The 15,655-nt window shown below is 42.5% G+C and overlaps 1 protein-coding gene across 2 annotated transcripts in view; it reads right to left on the reverse strand.

The window, feature by feature from the left end:
* Positions 1–13,139: 13,139 nt before the first annotated feature.
* The window catches only part of NBDY (negative regulator of P-body association), a 110,220-nt gene continuing 107,704 nt past the window's right edge, over positions 13,140–15,655 (reverse strand). For both annotated transcript variants that reach the window (XM_087859486.1, XM_087859487.1), the window contains one exon: positions 13,140–13,392. The gene's annotated coding sequence lies outside the window, so the exon portion shown is untranslated. The remainder of the gene's footprint in view (positions 13,393–15,655) is intronic.

Genomic DNA, 15,655 nt, shown 5'->3' on the forward strand with positions numbered 1-15,655 from the left:
GGGCCATATGCACCCCAATGTTCATAGCAGCAATGTCCACAATAGCTAAATCGTGGAAGGAGCCGAGATGCCCTGCAACAGATGACTGGATTAAGAAGTTGTGGTCCATATATACAATGGAATATTACTCAGCAATCAGAAAGAATGAGTTCTCAACATTTGCTACAACATGGACGGCACTGGAGGAGATAATGCTTAGTGAAATAAGTCAAGCAGAGAAAGACAACTATCATATGATTTCTCTCATCTATGGAACATAAGAACTAGAATGATCAGTAGGGGAAGAAAGGGATAAAGGAAGGGGGGGTAATCAGAAGGGGGAATGAAACATGAAAGACTATGGACTATGAGAAACAAACTGAGGGCTACAGAGGGGAGGGGGGTGGGGGAATGGGATAGACCGGTGATGGGTAGTAAGGAGGGCACATATTGCATGGTGCACTGGGTGTTATACACAACTAATGAATCATCGAGCCTTACATCGAAAACCGGGGATGTACTGTATGGTGACTAACATAATATAATAAAAAATCATTATTAATTAAAAAAAAAAAAATACCAAGGACATTTTTCAAAGAACTGGAACAAACAGTCCATAAATTTGTATGGAAACAGAAAGGGCCCCGAATCTCCAAGGAACTGTTGAAAAGGCAAAACAAAGCTGGGGGCATCACAATGCCAGATTTCGAGCTGTACTACAAAGCTGTGATCACAAAGACAGCATGGTACTGGTACAAAAACAGACACATAGACCACTGGAACAGAATAGAGAGCCCAGAAATGGACCCTCGGCTCTTTGGGCAACTAATATTTGATAAAGCAGGAAAAAATATCCAGTGGGAAAAAGACAGTCCCTTCAATAAATGGTGCTGGGAAAATTGGACAGCTACATGCAAGAGAATGTAACTTGACAACTATCTCACACCATACACAAAAAGAAACTCCAAATGGATGAAACAACTCGATGTGAGACAGGAATCCATCAAAATTCTAGAGGAGAACATAGGCAGCAACCTCTACGACATCGGCCAAAGCAACCTTTTTCATGACACATCCCCAAAAGCAAGAGAAACAAAAGACAAAATGAATTTATGGGACTTAATCAAGATTAAAAGTTTCTGCACAGCCACGGAAACAGTCAGAAAAACTAAGAGGCAGCCCACGGAATGGGAGAAGATATTTGCAAATGACACTACAGATAAAGGACTGGTATCCAAGATCTACAAAGAACTTCTCAAACTCAATACACGAGAAACAAATAAACAAATCAAAAAATGGGCAGAAGATATGAACAGACACTTTTCCAATGAAGATATACAAATGGCTAACAGACACATGAAAAAATGTTCACAATCATTAGCCATCAAGGAAATTCAAATCAAAACCACACTGAGATACCACCTTACGCCAGTTAGAATGGCAAAAATAGACAAGGCAAGAAACAACAATTGTTGGAGAGGATGTGGAGAAAGGGGATCCCTCCTACATTGTTGGTGGGAATGCAAGTTGGTACAGCCACTCTGGCAAACCGTGTGGAGGTCCCTTAAAAAGTTAAAAATTGAGCTACGCTATGATCCAGCCATTGCACTACTGGGTGTTTACCCCAAAGATACAGACGGAGTGAAGAGAAGGGCCATATGCACCCCAATGTTCATAACAGCAATGTCCACAATAGCTAAATCGTGGAAGGAGCCGAGATGACCTTCAACAGATGACTGGATTAAGAAGTTGTGGTGCATATACACAATGGAATATTACTCAGCTATCAGAAAGAACGAGTTCTCAACATTTGCTACAACATGGACGGCACTGGAGGAGATAATGCTTAGTGAAATAAGTCAAGCAGAGAAAGACAACTATCATATGATTTCTCTCATCAATGGAACGTAAGAACTAGGATGATCTGTAGGGGAAGAAAGGGATAAAGAAAGGGGGGTAATCAGAAGGGGGAATGAAACATGAGAGACTATGGACTATGAGAAACAAACTGAGGACTTCAGAGGGGGGGGGTGGGGGAATGGGATAGACCGTTGATGGGTAGTAAGGAGGGCATGTATTGCATGGTGCACTGGGTGTTATACACAACTAGTGAATCATCGAGCCTTACATCGGAAACCTGGGATGTACTGTATGGTGACTAACATAATATAATAAAAAATCATAAAAAAAATAACAAAAATACCGAGGACATTTTTCAAAGAACTGGAACAAATAGTCCTTAAATTTGTATGGAAACAGAATAGGCCCCTAATCTCAAAGGAATTGTTGAAAAGGAAAAACAAACCTGGAGGCATCACAATGCCGGATTTCGAGCTGTACTACAAAGCTGTGATCACAAAGACAGCATGGTACTGGCACAAAAACAGACACATAGACCAATGGAACAGAATAGAGAACCCAGAAATGGACCCTCGGCTCTTTGGGCAACTAACATTTGATAAAGCAGGAAAAAACATCCGGTGGAAAAAAGACAGTCTCTTCAATAAATGGTGCTGGGAAAATTGGACAGCTACATGCAAAAAATGAAACTTGACCACTGTCTCACACCATACACAAAAAAAAAAAAAAACTCCACATGGATGAAAGAGCTCGATGTGAGACAGGAATCCATCAAAATCCTAGAGGAGAACATAGGCAGCAACCTCTACGACATCGGCAAAAGCAAACTTTTTCATGACACATACCCAAAGGCAAGAGAAACAAAAGATAAAATGAACATATGGGACTTCATCAAGATGAAAAGCTTCTGCACAGCCAAGGAAACAGTCAGAAAAACTAAGAGGCAGCCCACAGAATGGGAGAAGATATTTGCAAATGACACTACAGATAAAGGACAGGTATCCAGGATCTACAAAGAACTTCTCAAACTCAATATATGAGAAACAAATAAACAAATCAAAAAATGGGCAGAAAATATGAACAGACACTTTTCCAATGAAGACATACAAATGGCTAATAGACACATGAAAAAATGTTCAACATCATTAGCCGTCAGGGAAATTCAAATCAAAACCACACTGAGATACCACCTTACGCCAGTTAGAATGGCAAAAATAGACAAGGCAAGAAACAACAATTGTTGGAGAGGATGTGGAGAAAGGGGATCCGTCCTACATTGTTGGTGGGAATGCAAGTTGGTACAGCCACTCTGGAAAACAGTGTGGAGGTCCCTTAACAAGTTAAAAATTGAGCTATCCTATGATCCAGCCATTGCACTACTGGGTGTTTACCCCAAAGATACAGACGTAGTGAAGAGAAGGGCCATACACACCCCAATGTTCATAGCAGCAATGTCCACAATAGCTAAATTGTGGAAGGAGCCGAGATGCCCTTCAACAGATTACTGGATTTAGAAGGTGTGCTCCATATATACAATGGAATATTACTCAGCTATCAGAAAGAACGAGTTCTCAACATTTGCTGCAACATGGATGGCACTGGAGCAGATAATGCTAAGTGAAATAAGTCTAGCAGAGAAAGAGAAGTATCATATGATTTCTCTCATCTATGGACATAAGAACTAGGATGATCAGTAGGGGAAGAAAGGGATAAAGAAAGGGGCCCTAATCAGAAGGGGGAATGAAACATGAGAGAATATGGACTATGAGAAACAAACTGAGGGCCTCAGAGGGGAGGGGGTTGGGGGAATGGGATAGACCAGTGATGGGTAGTAAGGAGGGCATGAATTGCATGGTGCACTGGGTGTTATACGCAACTAATGAATCATCGATCTTTACATCGGAAACCGGGGATGTACTGTATGGTGAGTAACATAATATAATAAAAAATCATAAAATAAAATAAAATAAAATAAGATAAAATTCTCTCTTTATCACTACTTTTTACCATTTTATTTATTTTTTTAATAATTTTTATTTTGTTATATTAATCACCATACAGTACATCCCCAGTTTTCAATCAATGTTCCATGATTCATTATTTGTGTATAACACCCAGTGCACCATGCAATACATGCCCTCCTTAATACCCATCACCAGCCTATCCCAATCACCCACCCGTCTCCCCTCTGAAGCCCTCAGTTTGTTTCCCAGAGTCCACAGTCTCTCATGGTTCATTCCCCCTCCTGTTTACCCCCCCCTTCATTCTTCCCTTCCTTCTCCTACCGATCTCTATCTTGACGTGGATATCCTTGGGCAATTTTGTTGGTGGGGGGGGGTCTCAGTTCTTCCTGGGTCTGGATGTCAGTTTTCTTCAAATAAATTTTATGCCCCCTTTTCTATCTCTTCTTCTGGGATTGCTATAATGTGAAAGTTACACTTTATTATGTCACTGAGTCCCTTTAATCTGTTTTCTTTTTTATTATTTTTTTCTCTCTCCTGTTCAGCTTTATTGCTTTCCATTACTCTGTCCTCCAAATCACTAAACTGTTTTTCTTCTTCCTCTTGTCTACTATTTATTCCATCTTGTGTTTTAGATTTCAGTTATTGAGTTCTTAATTTCTGGTTGGTTCATTTTTATGTTTTCTTTTTTTTAATAATATTTTTTATTATATTATGATAGTCACCATACAGTACATCCCTGGTTTTTGATGTAAAGTTCCATGATTCATTAATAGCGTATTACACCCAGTGCACCATGCAATACATGCCCTCCTTAATACCCATCACCAGCCTATCCCATCACCCCCCCAAAGCTTATGTTTTCTATCTCTTTGTTTTGGGGTCTCACTGAGGTCCTCTATTCTTTTCTCAAGTCCAGTGAATATCTTTGTGACCATTACTTTAAATTCTCTGTCAGGCATATTACTTATTTCAGTTTTTTGCTTGTTTGTTTTTTGTTTGCTTTTCGGTTTTTTTAGCTCTCTTGACTTGATTTAATCTTGTTCTCCCATTGAGACATATTCCTCTAGCTCCTCGTTTTGTCTCTCTTCATTAGTTTCTATATAACTGAATTTCAGCTATGCCTCCTGCTCTTGATAGTAATGGCTTCGTGCAGTAGAGGTCGTGTAGTGCTTTGCAGTCCAATGTCCTCTGTTCATGAGATGCTGGCACTTCAGGGGTGTCTCCTTTGTGCATTGCGTGTGCCATACTATTGTGACTAAGCCTCATTTGCCATCAGTCCAGCCATCTGCAATGCCTCTCTTGTTCTGTCGTGGGCAGGGTTTTTCTTATGTTGTTAGCAACCCCAGTCTAAGGCAGCTTTGGGCTTGTTAGGTTAGACATGGTATTTGCCAAAGCTGTAGTGGCACCCAACTGCAGCATATACTCCTTTTGTTGTCTGTTGAGAAACTTTCATTGGTGGGTGGGTCCTGAAGTCAAGACATATATTTGCCCTATCCCAACTGTTGGGGATGGGTCTAACCATTGTGTGGGATTTTCTTCCCCTCTCCTTGGATCAGGAGTCACTTTGGAGTGGCTCTTGCCCTGTTGGGGCTCCTTGCACACTCCCATGCTTGTGGTGTCAATTTGATGGACTCTTGTCAAGAACATGTTGGATAGGTTGGATCTTCAAGAGAACATTAGGCAGTGTGCGTGGTGCCATCAAGGCCCACGCATCCATGCAGATCCACTGAAGGTGGGAACTTACAGCCACCCTGGAAAATGCTTTCTGTGGCCAAGCTGGAGGGGACATCTGCAGAAGAACATGGGGGTAGGTACACTCTTGGAAAGCTAGGTGAGGAGTGCCTGTTCTGCCCTGGTTCGCATAGCTGTCTGTGTATGTAGGTTGGATGGTGAGGAAGGGAAATGGTGCCTGCAAACTCTTTCATTCTTGGGAGGCTCCTGAGGATCCCTGCCTTTCCACCACACACTCTGAGATTAGTAAACAAATCTCCCTCTCATATATTCCAGGTATTTTTCAAATTGCTGCTTCTATGGTGCATCCCCATTAAGGGCAGCAACTCAATTTCCTATCACCTCCTGGCTCTACCAGAGCCAAACTAGCTGATTTTTAAAGTTCTAAGTGTTCCTCCTTCTGATAGTAAGAACTTGTGAAGTTATGTCACTCTGGTTTTGAACCCAAATGTTACTGATAGTAAGAACTTGTGAAGTTATGTCACTCTGGTTTTTTTTTTTATAATGATTTTTTATTATATTATGTTAGTCACCATACAGTACATCCCCGGTTTTCGATGTAAGGCTCGATGATTCATTAGTTGTGTATAACACCCAGTGTGCCATGCAATACGTGCCCTCCTTACTACCCATCACCGGCCTATCCCATTCCCCCACCCCCCTCCCCTCTGTAGCCCTCAGTTTGTTTCTCATAGTCCATAGTCTCTCATGTTTAATTGCCCCTTCTGATTACCCCCCCTTTCTTTATCCCTTTCTTCCCCTACCGATCATCCTAGTTCTTACGTTCCATAGATGAGAGAAATCATATGATAGTTGTCTTTCTCTGCTTGACTTATTTCACTTAGCATTATCTCCTCCAGTGCCGTCCATGTTGTAGCAAATGTTGAGAACTCGTTCTTTCTGATAGCTGAGTAATATTCCATTGTATATATGGACCACAACTTCTTAAGCCAGTCATCTGTTGAAGGGCATCTCGGCTCCTTCCACGATTTAGCTATTGTGGACATTGCTGTTATGAACATTGGGGTGCATATGGCCCTTCTCTTCACTCCGTCTGTATCTTTGGGGTAAACACCCAGTAGTGCAATGGCTGGATCATAGGGTAGCTCAATTTTTAACTTTTTAAGGGACCTCCACACGGTTTGCCAGAGTGGCTGTACCAACTTGCATTCCCACCAACAATGTAGGAGGGATCCCCTTTCTCCACATCCTCTCCAACAATTGTTGTTTCTTGCCTTGTCTATTTTTGCCATTCTAACTGGCGTAAGGTGGTATCTCAGTGTGGTTTTGATTTGAATTTCCTTGATGGCTAATGATTGTGAACATTTTTTCATGTGTCTGTTAGCCATTTGTATGTCTTCATTGGAAAAGTGTCTGTTCATATCTTCTGCCCATTTTTTGATTTGTTTATTTGTTTCTCGTGTATTGAGTTTGAGAAGTTCTTTGTAGATCTTGGATACCAGTCCTTTATCTGTAGTGTCATTTGCAAATATATTCTCCCATTCCGTAGGCTGCCTCTTAGTTTTTCTGACTGTTTCCTTGGCTGTGCAGAAACTTTTAATCTTGATTAAGTCCCATAAATTCATTTTATCTTTTGTTTCTCTTGCCTTTGGGGATGTGTCATGAAAAAGGTTGCTTTGGCCGATGTCGTAGAGGTTGCTGCCTATGTTCTCCTCTAGAATTTTGATGGATTCCTGTCTCACATCGAGGTCTTTCATCCATTTGGAGTTTCTTTTTGTGTATGGTGTGAGATAGTTGTCAAGTTTCATTCTTTTGCATGTAGCTGTCCAATTTTCCCAGCACCATTTATTGAAGAGACTGTCTTTTTCCCACCGGATGTTTTTTCCTGCTTTATCAAATATTAGTTGACCAAAGAGCTGAGGGTCCATTTCTGGGCTCTCTATTCTGTTCCATTGGTCTATGTGTCTGTTTTTGTGCCAGTACCATGCTGTCTTTGTGATCACAGCTTTGTAGTACAGCTCGAAATCTGGCATTGTGATGCCCCCAGCTTTGTTTTTCCTTTTCAACAGTTCCTTGGAGATTCGGGGTCTTTTCTGGTTCAATACAAATTTAAGGACCGTTTGTTCCAGTTCTTTGAAAAACGTTCTCGGTATTTTGATCGGGATAGCATTGAAAGTGTAGATTGCTCTGGGTAGCATGGACATTTTAACTATGTTAATTCTTCCGATCCATGAGCATGGAATATCTTTCCATCTTTTTATGTCTTCCTCAATGTCTTTTAAGAGTGATTTATAGTTTCTAGAATATAGGTCCTTTCGTCTCTGGTTAAGTTAATTCCAAGGTAACGTATGGTTTTTGGTGCTATTGTAAATGGGATGGATTCCCTAATTTCTCTTTCTTCGTTCTCGTTATTCGTGTACAGAAATGCAACTGATTTCTGAGCATTGATTTTGTATCCTGCCACGTTACTGAATTGCTCTATAACTTCTAATAGTTTGGGAGTGGATTCTTTTGGGTATTCCATATAGAGTATCATGTCATCTGCGAAGAGAGACATTTTGACTTCTTCTTTGCCGATTTGAATACCTTTGATCCCTTTTTGTTGTCTGATTGCTGTTGCAAGGACTTCTAGTACTATGTTGAATAATAGTGGCGAGAGTGGGCATCGTTGTCGTGTTCCTGATCTTAAGGGAAAGGCTTCCAGCTTTTCCCCTTTGAGAATAATATTTGCAGTAGGCTTTTCATAGATGGCTTTTATGAGATTGAGAAATGTACCTTCTATTCCTACACTCTGAAGGATTTTAATCAGGAAAGGATGCTGTATTTTGTCAAATGCTTTTTCGGCATCGATTGAGAGGATCATATGGTTCCTGAGTCTTTTCTTGTTGATATGATGTATCACGCTGATTGATTTGCGAATATTGAACCACGCTTGCATCCCAGGTATGAATCCCACTTGATCGTGGTGGATAATCCTTTTAATGAACTGTTGGATTCTATTAGCAAGTATCTTGTTGAGGATTTTGGCGTCCATATTCATTAGGGAAATCGGTCTGTAATTCTCCTTTTTGAGGGGGTCTTTGCCTGGTTTGGGGATCAAGGTAATATTGGCCTCATAGAATGAGTTTGGTAGCTTTCCTTCTGTTTCTATTTTTTGAAATAGCTTTAGGAGAATAGGTATTATTTCTTCTTTGAGTGTTTGGTAGAATTCCCCAGGAAAACCGTCCGGGCCTGGAGTTTTGTTCTTTGGAAGGTTGTTTATCACTGACTCAATTTCTTCATAATTAATTGGCCTGTTTAAGAAATCAATTTCTTCCTGTTTCAATCTTGGTAGTTTATAGGTTTCCAGGAAGGATTCCATCTCTTCCAGATTGCTTAGTTTATTGGCATATAGCTGTTGATAAAAATTTCTAATAATCCTTCCAATTTCAATGGTGTCCGTCGAGACCTCTCCTTTTTCATTCATAATTTTAATAATCTGGGTCCTTTCTCTTTTCTTTTGGATAAGTCTTGCCAGTGGTCTGTCAATTTTATTGATTCTCTCCAAGAACCAGCTTCTAGTCCTGTTGATCTGCTCTACTGTACTTCTGGTTTCTGCTTGATTGATTTCAGCTTTAATTTTGGTCAACTACTTCCTCGTGCGTGGATTAGGCCTGTCCCTCTGTTGCTGTTCCAGCTTCTTGAGGTGAGAATATAAAAACTGCATTTTAGATTTTTCTATTCTTTTGAGTGAGGCTTGGATGGCTATGTATTTCCCCCTTAGAACTGCCTTTGCAGTATCCCATAGGTTTTGGACTGTTGTATTTTCATTCTCATTGGTCTCCATAAATTGTTTAATTTGATTTTTGATTTCCTGGTTTATCGAGTCATTCCTGAGCAGGATGGTTCTTAGTCTCCAAGTGTTTGAGTTTCTTCCAAATTTTTCCTTGTGGTTGAGTTCCAATTTCAGAGCGTTGTGGTCTGAGAACATGCAGGGGATAATTTCAATCTTTTCGTATCAGCTGAGACCTGTTTTGTGTCCCAGAACATGGTCTATTCTTGAAAATGTTCCATGGATTAGAATAGAATGAGTATTCTTTGGTTCTGGGGTGTAGTGTTCTATATATATCTAAGAGGTCCAACTCGTCGAGTATGGCATTCAAAGCCTTTGATTCTTTGCTTAGTTTTTGCCAGGGTGTTCTGTCTATTTCTGAGAGTGGAGTGTTGAGGTCCCCTACTATTAATGTATTTTTATTTATATGTCTCTTTATTCTGGTTAAGAGTTGGCTTGTGTGTCTTGCTGCTCCACTGTTGAGGGCATATATATTTATAATTGTCATATCCACTTGTTGAATACTTCCTTTAAGAATAATATAGTGCCCTTCTGCGTCTCTAACTATAGTCTGTAGTTTAAAATCCAATTTATCTGATATGAGAATTGCTACCCCAGCTTTCTTTTGAGGTCCATTTGTGTGAAAGATGGTACTCCATCCCCTTACTCTCAGTCTGAATGCATCTTTGGGTTCGAAATGAGTCTCTTGTAGACAGCAAATGGATGGGTCATTTCTTTTTATCCAATCTGCAACCCTGTGGTGTTTAAAGCAAGAATTTAAACCATTAATATTAAGACTGAGTACTGAGAGACATGCTTTTAATTCTGCCATGTTGTCAGTAAAGTCTTTGTTTGTATTGGCTGTGACTTTCTGTTTTGTATCACTCTTGGGGCCTTTTTACTTTTATAGAGCCCCCCGTAATACCTCCTGTAGGGCTGGTTTCGTGGTTACGAAATTGGCTAGTGACTGTCGATTCTGAAATGTCTTTATTTCTCCATCCATTCTGAATGACAGCCTTGCTGGATAAAGGATCCTTGGCTGCATGTTTTTCTCTGAAAGAGCTTTAAAAATGCTCCCCCAACCCTTTCTCTCATTCCAGGTCTGTGTAGACAGGTCTGACGGAATTCTGATGCCTTTGCCTTGGTACGTGAGAAATTTCTTTGCCCTGGCCGCTTTCAATACTGTATCCTTGGATCTCATATTTGCGAATTGCACTATGACGTGACGTGGTGTAGGTCTGTCATGGTTGAGCTTGGGAGGGGTCCTCTCTGCCTCTTGGACACGAATTTTTGTTTCCCTTGCTAGATTAGGGAAGTTTTCAGCTACAATTTGTTCAAATATCTCTTCTAGACCTCTGTTTTTCTCCACCCCCTCGGGGATGCCGATGATTCTAACATTGGATCGTTTCGTTGAGTCAGTAATCTCCCGTAGCCAACATTCGTGGGCGTGGATTTTTTTTAGACCATCTTCTATTTCTATTTTTTCCTCTATTAACCCATCCTCCAATTCACTAACCCTTTCCTCCGCTTCCGTGACCCTGGCCGTCAGAGCCTCTAGTTTTGCCTGCATTTGGCTCATAGAATTTTTAATTTCTGTCAAATTAGCTCTCATTTCCGCCCTTAGGGATTCTATATTCTCAGTAACATTTTCCTTAATACTTTTTTCAAGTCTACTCATTATCTTGACCATTGTTACTCTGAATTCCATTTCTGATCATTTGGTTACATCCATATCCGTTACTTCTGTGGCAGAGGCCACAGACTCACTGTCTTTTCTTTGTTGGGGGGGCTTCCCCTTCTTGTCATTCTAATGAGGAGAGGTTGCCGGGTTGTCCAGAGCCCAAAATTATTGACTGGGTCCCAGGCCGTGCCCCTTGTTTTATAGGGATCTTAGAGATGTGGGCTTCTTCTTTAAAGATTTTATTTATTTACTTATCTGAGAGAGGGAGACAGACAGTCAGCAAGAACAGAACAGAAGCAGGGGAGTGAGAGAGGAAGAAGCAGGCTCCCAGCGGAGGAGCCCGATGAGGGACTCCTTTCCGGAACGCTGGGATCACGCCCTAAGCTGGAGACAGGCGCTCAATGACTGCGCCACCCAGGCGCCTCGGGTTGTGGGCTTCTTGATTTTTCAACCTGCCTTCTGGGGGAGGGGCCTGCCGCGCCGATACTCAGGCAACCCTGTTTGGGTAGAGTCTCCGTGTCCCCTGCGAGGGGGGATGTGGATGGGCACTCTCTGAGCCGGTATTTCCAGGCTTTTGTTCTCTGGCGGCTTTCCCTGGAGGCCGGCTATGCCTCTTCTGAGGGTCAGAGAAGCAGAGGCTGCATTGTCACAGAACAGAGGGATTGCGGCCCGTTCTCCACTGATGTTCTGGCCACTTTAACTCTATTACTGTTGGTGCTGCTCAACTCTGCAGCGTCCCGGGATGTGCGCACCAACTCGGCGTCCCTGCCCTCACTTCCAGGGCCGGCGCGTCTCTGTCCTTTGTGTTTCTAATGCCGCCAGCCACCGGCCGCCCCGCACGCTCCCGGGTCTCCCGGTCTCAGTCTATGCCCGGTGAGCACACCGCGATTCCGGAGTTTCGTGAGAAGCCTGGTGGCACGCGCACCCGGTTCAGGGTCTCAGTCTGCTGTTTCGCGGGTGCCGACCGCGAGTCCGCCCGCTCCCCCGTGCAGGTGGCCCGCCAGCCGCCAGCCGCCCCGCGCGCGCTCCAGGAGCTCCCGGTCTCAGAGTGGATCCCGCGAGCACACCGGGATTCTGGTGTTCCGGGAGATGCCTGGTGGCGCACGTTCACGGCTCACCGGTCTCAGTCCGCTCTCTAGCGGGTGCCCTCTGTGAGTCCGCCCTCTCCCCCGTGGAGGTGGCTGCCGCTTCCTGGCGCCCAAACGCAGCGGCTCCCTCCCCCTTCCGTTTATCTTCCGATATCTGTGCACTGTTTATAGCTCCCCTCTTCGTACCTCAATACTCAGCGCTGGAGATGTTCATTTGTAGAGATCCAGATGCATCATCCTGCGTCTCAGGCTGATTCTGTGGTTATTTAGGCTGGTCTGGTACCTATCCAGCTCGACTCAGGGGACCGGCTGAAAAAGGGGTCCAATACTCCTCCACCATCTTAACTCCCTCCCCCACTCTGGTTTTTGAACCCAAATGTTTTGAACCCAAATGTAGAACCTCTACATGCTTGAAGCCTCCTTACCTCCTTCAGTCATTCCCACGGGCCAGTTTGTCCCCCAACTACATCTCCACCCTTACTCCCTTTTCCAGTATGACCCTTTCTTTACCTTTAGCTATGGAGAGTCTGTTCTTCAAGTGTTTGGGTCATTTTCTGCATTATTTGTACTGATGTGGATGTTTTCTAGGTGTATCTGTGGGATGAGGTAAGTCTAGGATCCTCCTACAGCATTATCTTCCCTGGAAGTTCTAGCTTTCATAAATGCTTTCAACTGAGATACCATATATTTTTTAATATAGAACATTTTAGAACTAAAGTGGAATACTACAAAAAGCAAGCACATCAACCATTTGGACCAGGAAAACAGTTAATATGTAGAAGAATAAGAACTATCATAGAATAGATAGATAGAATAGAAATAGTGACAGTAAAGTGAAGAGAATGTACTGGAAACTTAATTCTTTTTTTCAGATTTTACCCTTTATATCCCCCACACACTTCCTTGATATTTTCACACTATAAAAAATGAGTAGATGGTCATCTGTAGGAAAAAAGGTCATATTTTGACAACAATTTTAGTAATATTTTGTATTTGGAGTTATTATAAAACATTTACTAAAATCTCACAATTTATTACATAGTAGTCATATAGAACTAAAAGAGCAATGAGAGACAAAATTTATTGGGACCTTAATGGATTTATAGGAAGTCAAAGTTACACAGCAAGGACTGGGTGTCACAAAATATAGCACTGATTGATTGCTGCAGGACCATCTCACAGGGGTTATTTGCCTTGGTGAGTTCACCAGAATCCAGGCCATGGCCTTCAATCTTAGACGTCTACAGCCTGATCTTGGTTATGTCCCAGAAGTCATCCAAATTCAGGAGATGAAATTATGCTGATTATATCATAGGACTGAAAGATATAAACACAGGAGGAGAATTTATTAATTTATATTGAGAAATGCAACTATCACACAGGTCAGAAATGATTGTTGACAAGATAAAACGGTTTCCCTTCTAGGTGGGTTACAAGAAAAACAGAATTATTAGGGCATTTCTTCATAAACATAAAATTTAAGTGAGGATGCTGGTAACTGGCATCTTGCTTTATATATGATGAGTCTGACTGCACAGTGAAGATTCATGTACCGCTAGACCAGATCTTTCCATCTCCTTAGAGGCTTTTCCTTAAGAAAACTGCTGGAAAGTCTTTCTCTGTGTTTCTCCTTTTTCTAGGCTTCCTTAACTGATCAACTGGCTGCATGTTGAACCTCTTAGCCTTCAACACATTCTTACGTTCCTTAGAAAATCTGTATTTATTTTTTAAAGATTTTATTTATTTATCCATCCGAGAGAGAGAGAGAGAGAGAGAGAGAGAGAGCACAAGCAGGGGGAATGGCAGAGAGAGAAGAAGGCTCCCCGCTGAGCAAGGAGCCTGATGCGGGACTCAATCCCAGGACCCTGGGATCATGACCTGAGCTGAAGGCAGATGCTTAACTGACTGAGCCACCAGGTGTCCCATATTTATTTACACAAATGATACATGAATATAATGGAACAGTATATAATCCACCATACACAAAACTCTTGCTACACAAGCTTCTGCCTTTCTTCAGTCCTTCTAAATCCAGAAGACAACACAAGTATAAGTTCTTCCTAGATACTACTCTATGCATTTAAATGTACACAGCTCTAGAAATTACAGAACACTGATGAAAGACATTGAAGAAGACACAAAAAGATGGAAAAACATTCTATGCTCATGGATCGGAAAATACACATAGTTAAAATGTCCGTGCTACCCAAAGCAATCTACACTTTGTTTAAAAGATTTTATTTGTTTATTTGACAGAGAGAGAGACAGGCAGTGAGAGAGGGAACACAAGCAGGGGGATTGGGAGAGGAAGAAGCAGGCTCCCAGCAGAGGAGCCTGAAGGGGGCCTCGATTCCAGAACCCCGGGATCACTCCCTGAGCCAAAGGCAGATGCTTAACGACTGAGCAACCCAGGCGCCCCTATCTACACTTTCAAAAACATCTTTATCAAAACACCAATATCATTTTTCAAAGTGCTGGAACAAACAATCCTAAACTTTGGGTGGAACGAGAAAAGACCCCAAATCGCCAAGAAAATGTTGAAAAATAAAAACAAACCTGGGGGCATCACTTTGCCTGATTTCAAGCTATACTACAAAGCTGTGATCACCAAGACAGCATGGTACTGGCACAAAAACAGACACATAGACAAATGGAACAGAATAGACACTCCAGAAATTGACCCTCAACTCTATGGTCAACTAATCTTCAACAAATCAGGAAAAAACATCAATGTAATACGACAGTCTCTTCAATAAATGGTGCTGCTATAATTGGACAGCTATATACAGAAGAATAAAACTCGACCATTCTCTTACACGACACACAGAGATAAACTCAAAATTCATGAAAGACATGCATGAGAGACAGGAATCCATGAAAATCCTTAAGGAGAACATAAGCAGTAACTTCTTTGACATTAGCCACAGCAACTTCTTTCCAGACACGTCTCCCAAGGCAAGGGAAACAAAAGCAAAAATGAACTTTTGGGACTTCATCAAGATAAAAAGCTTCTGCTTTTGGGGGAAGATGGCAGAGGAGTAGGGGACCCCTGAGTCGAGTTGGATAGGTACCAGACCAGCCTGAACATCCACGGAACCAGCCTGAGACGCAGGAAGATACATAGGGATCTATACAAATGAACATCTCCAGCACTGAGTATTGAGGTACGAAGCAGGGAGCCATGAAGCTGAGCACAGATATTGGAAGATAAACGGAAGGGAGAGGGAGTCACCGCGTGCAGGCCCTGGGAAGTGGTAGCCAACTGCATGGGGGAGCGGGCGGACTCACAGACCAGCACCCGTGAGAGAACAGACTGGGACCGTGAGCGCGGAGCGCGCGGCACCACACTTTTCACGGAGCTCCAGTGTGCTCACTGGAACCAGACTGAGACCGGGAGCTCCGGGAGCACACAGGGCCGGCTGGCAGCTGGAGGTGCTAGAAACACAAAGGACGGAGACGCACTGGCCCTGGAAGTGAGGGCTGGGACGCAGGGTGTGGGGCGCACATCCCAGGATGCTACAAGGTTGAGCAGCACCAACAGAAAAAGAGTTAAAGTGGCCAGAACATCAGTGGAGAATGG

This window comes from Ursus americanus, chromosome X (assembly GCF_024610735.1).
Source record: "Ursus americanus isolate L20-20 chromosome X, mUrsAme1.1.p, whole genome shotgun sequence".
Lineage (NCBI taxonomy): Eukaryota > Metazoa > Chordata > Mammalia > Carnivora > Ursidae > Ursus > Ursus americanus.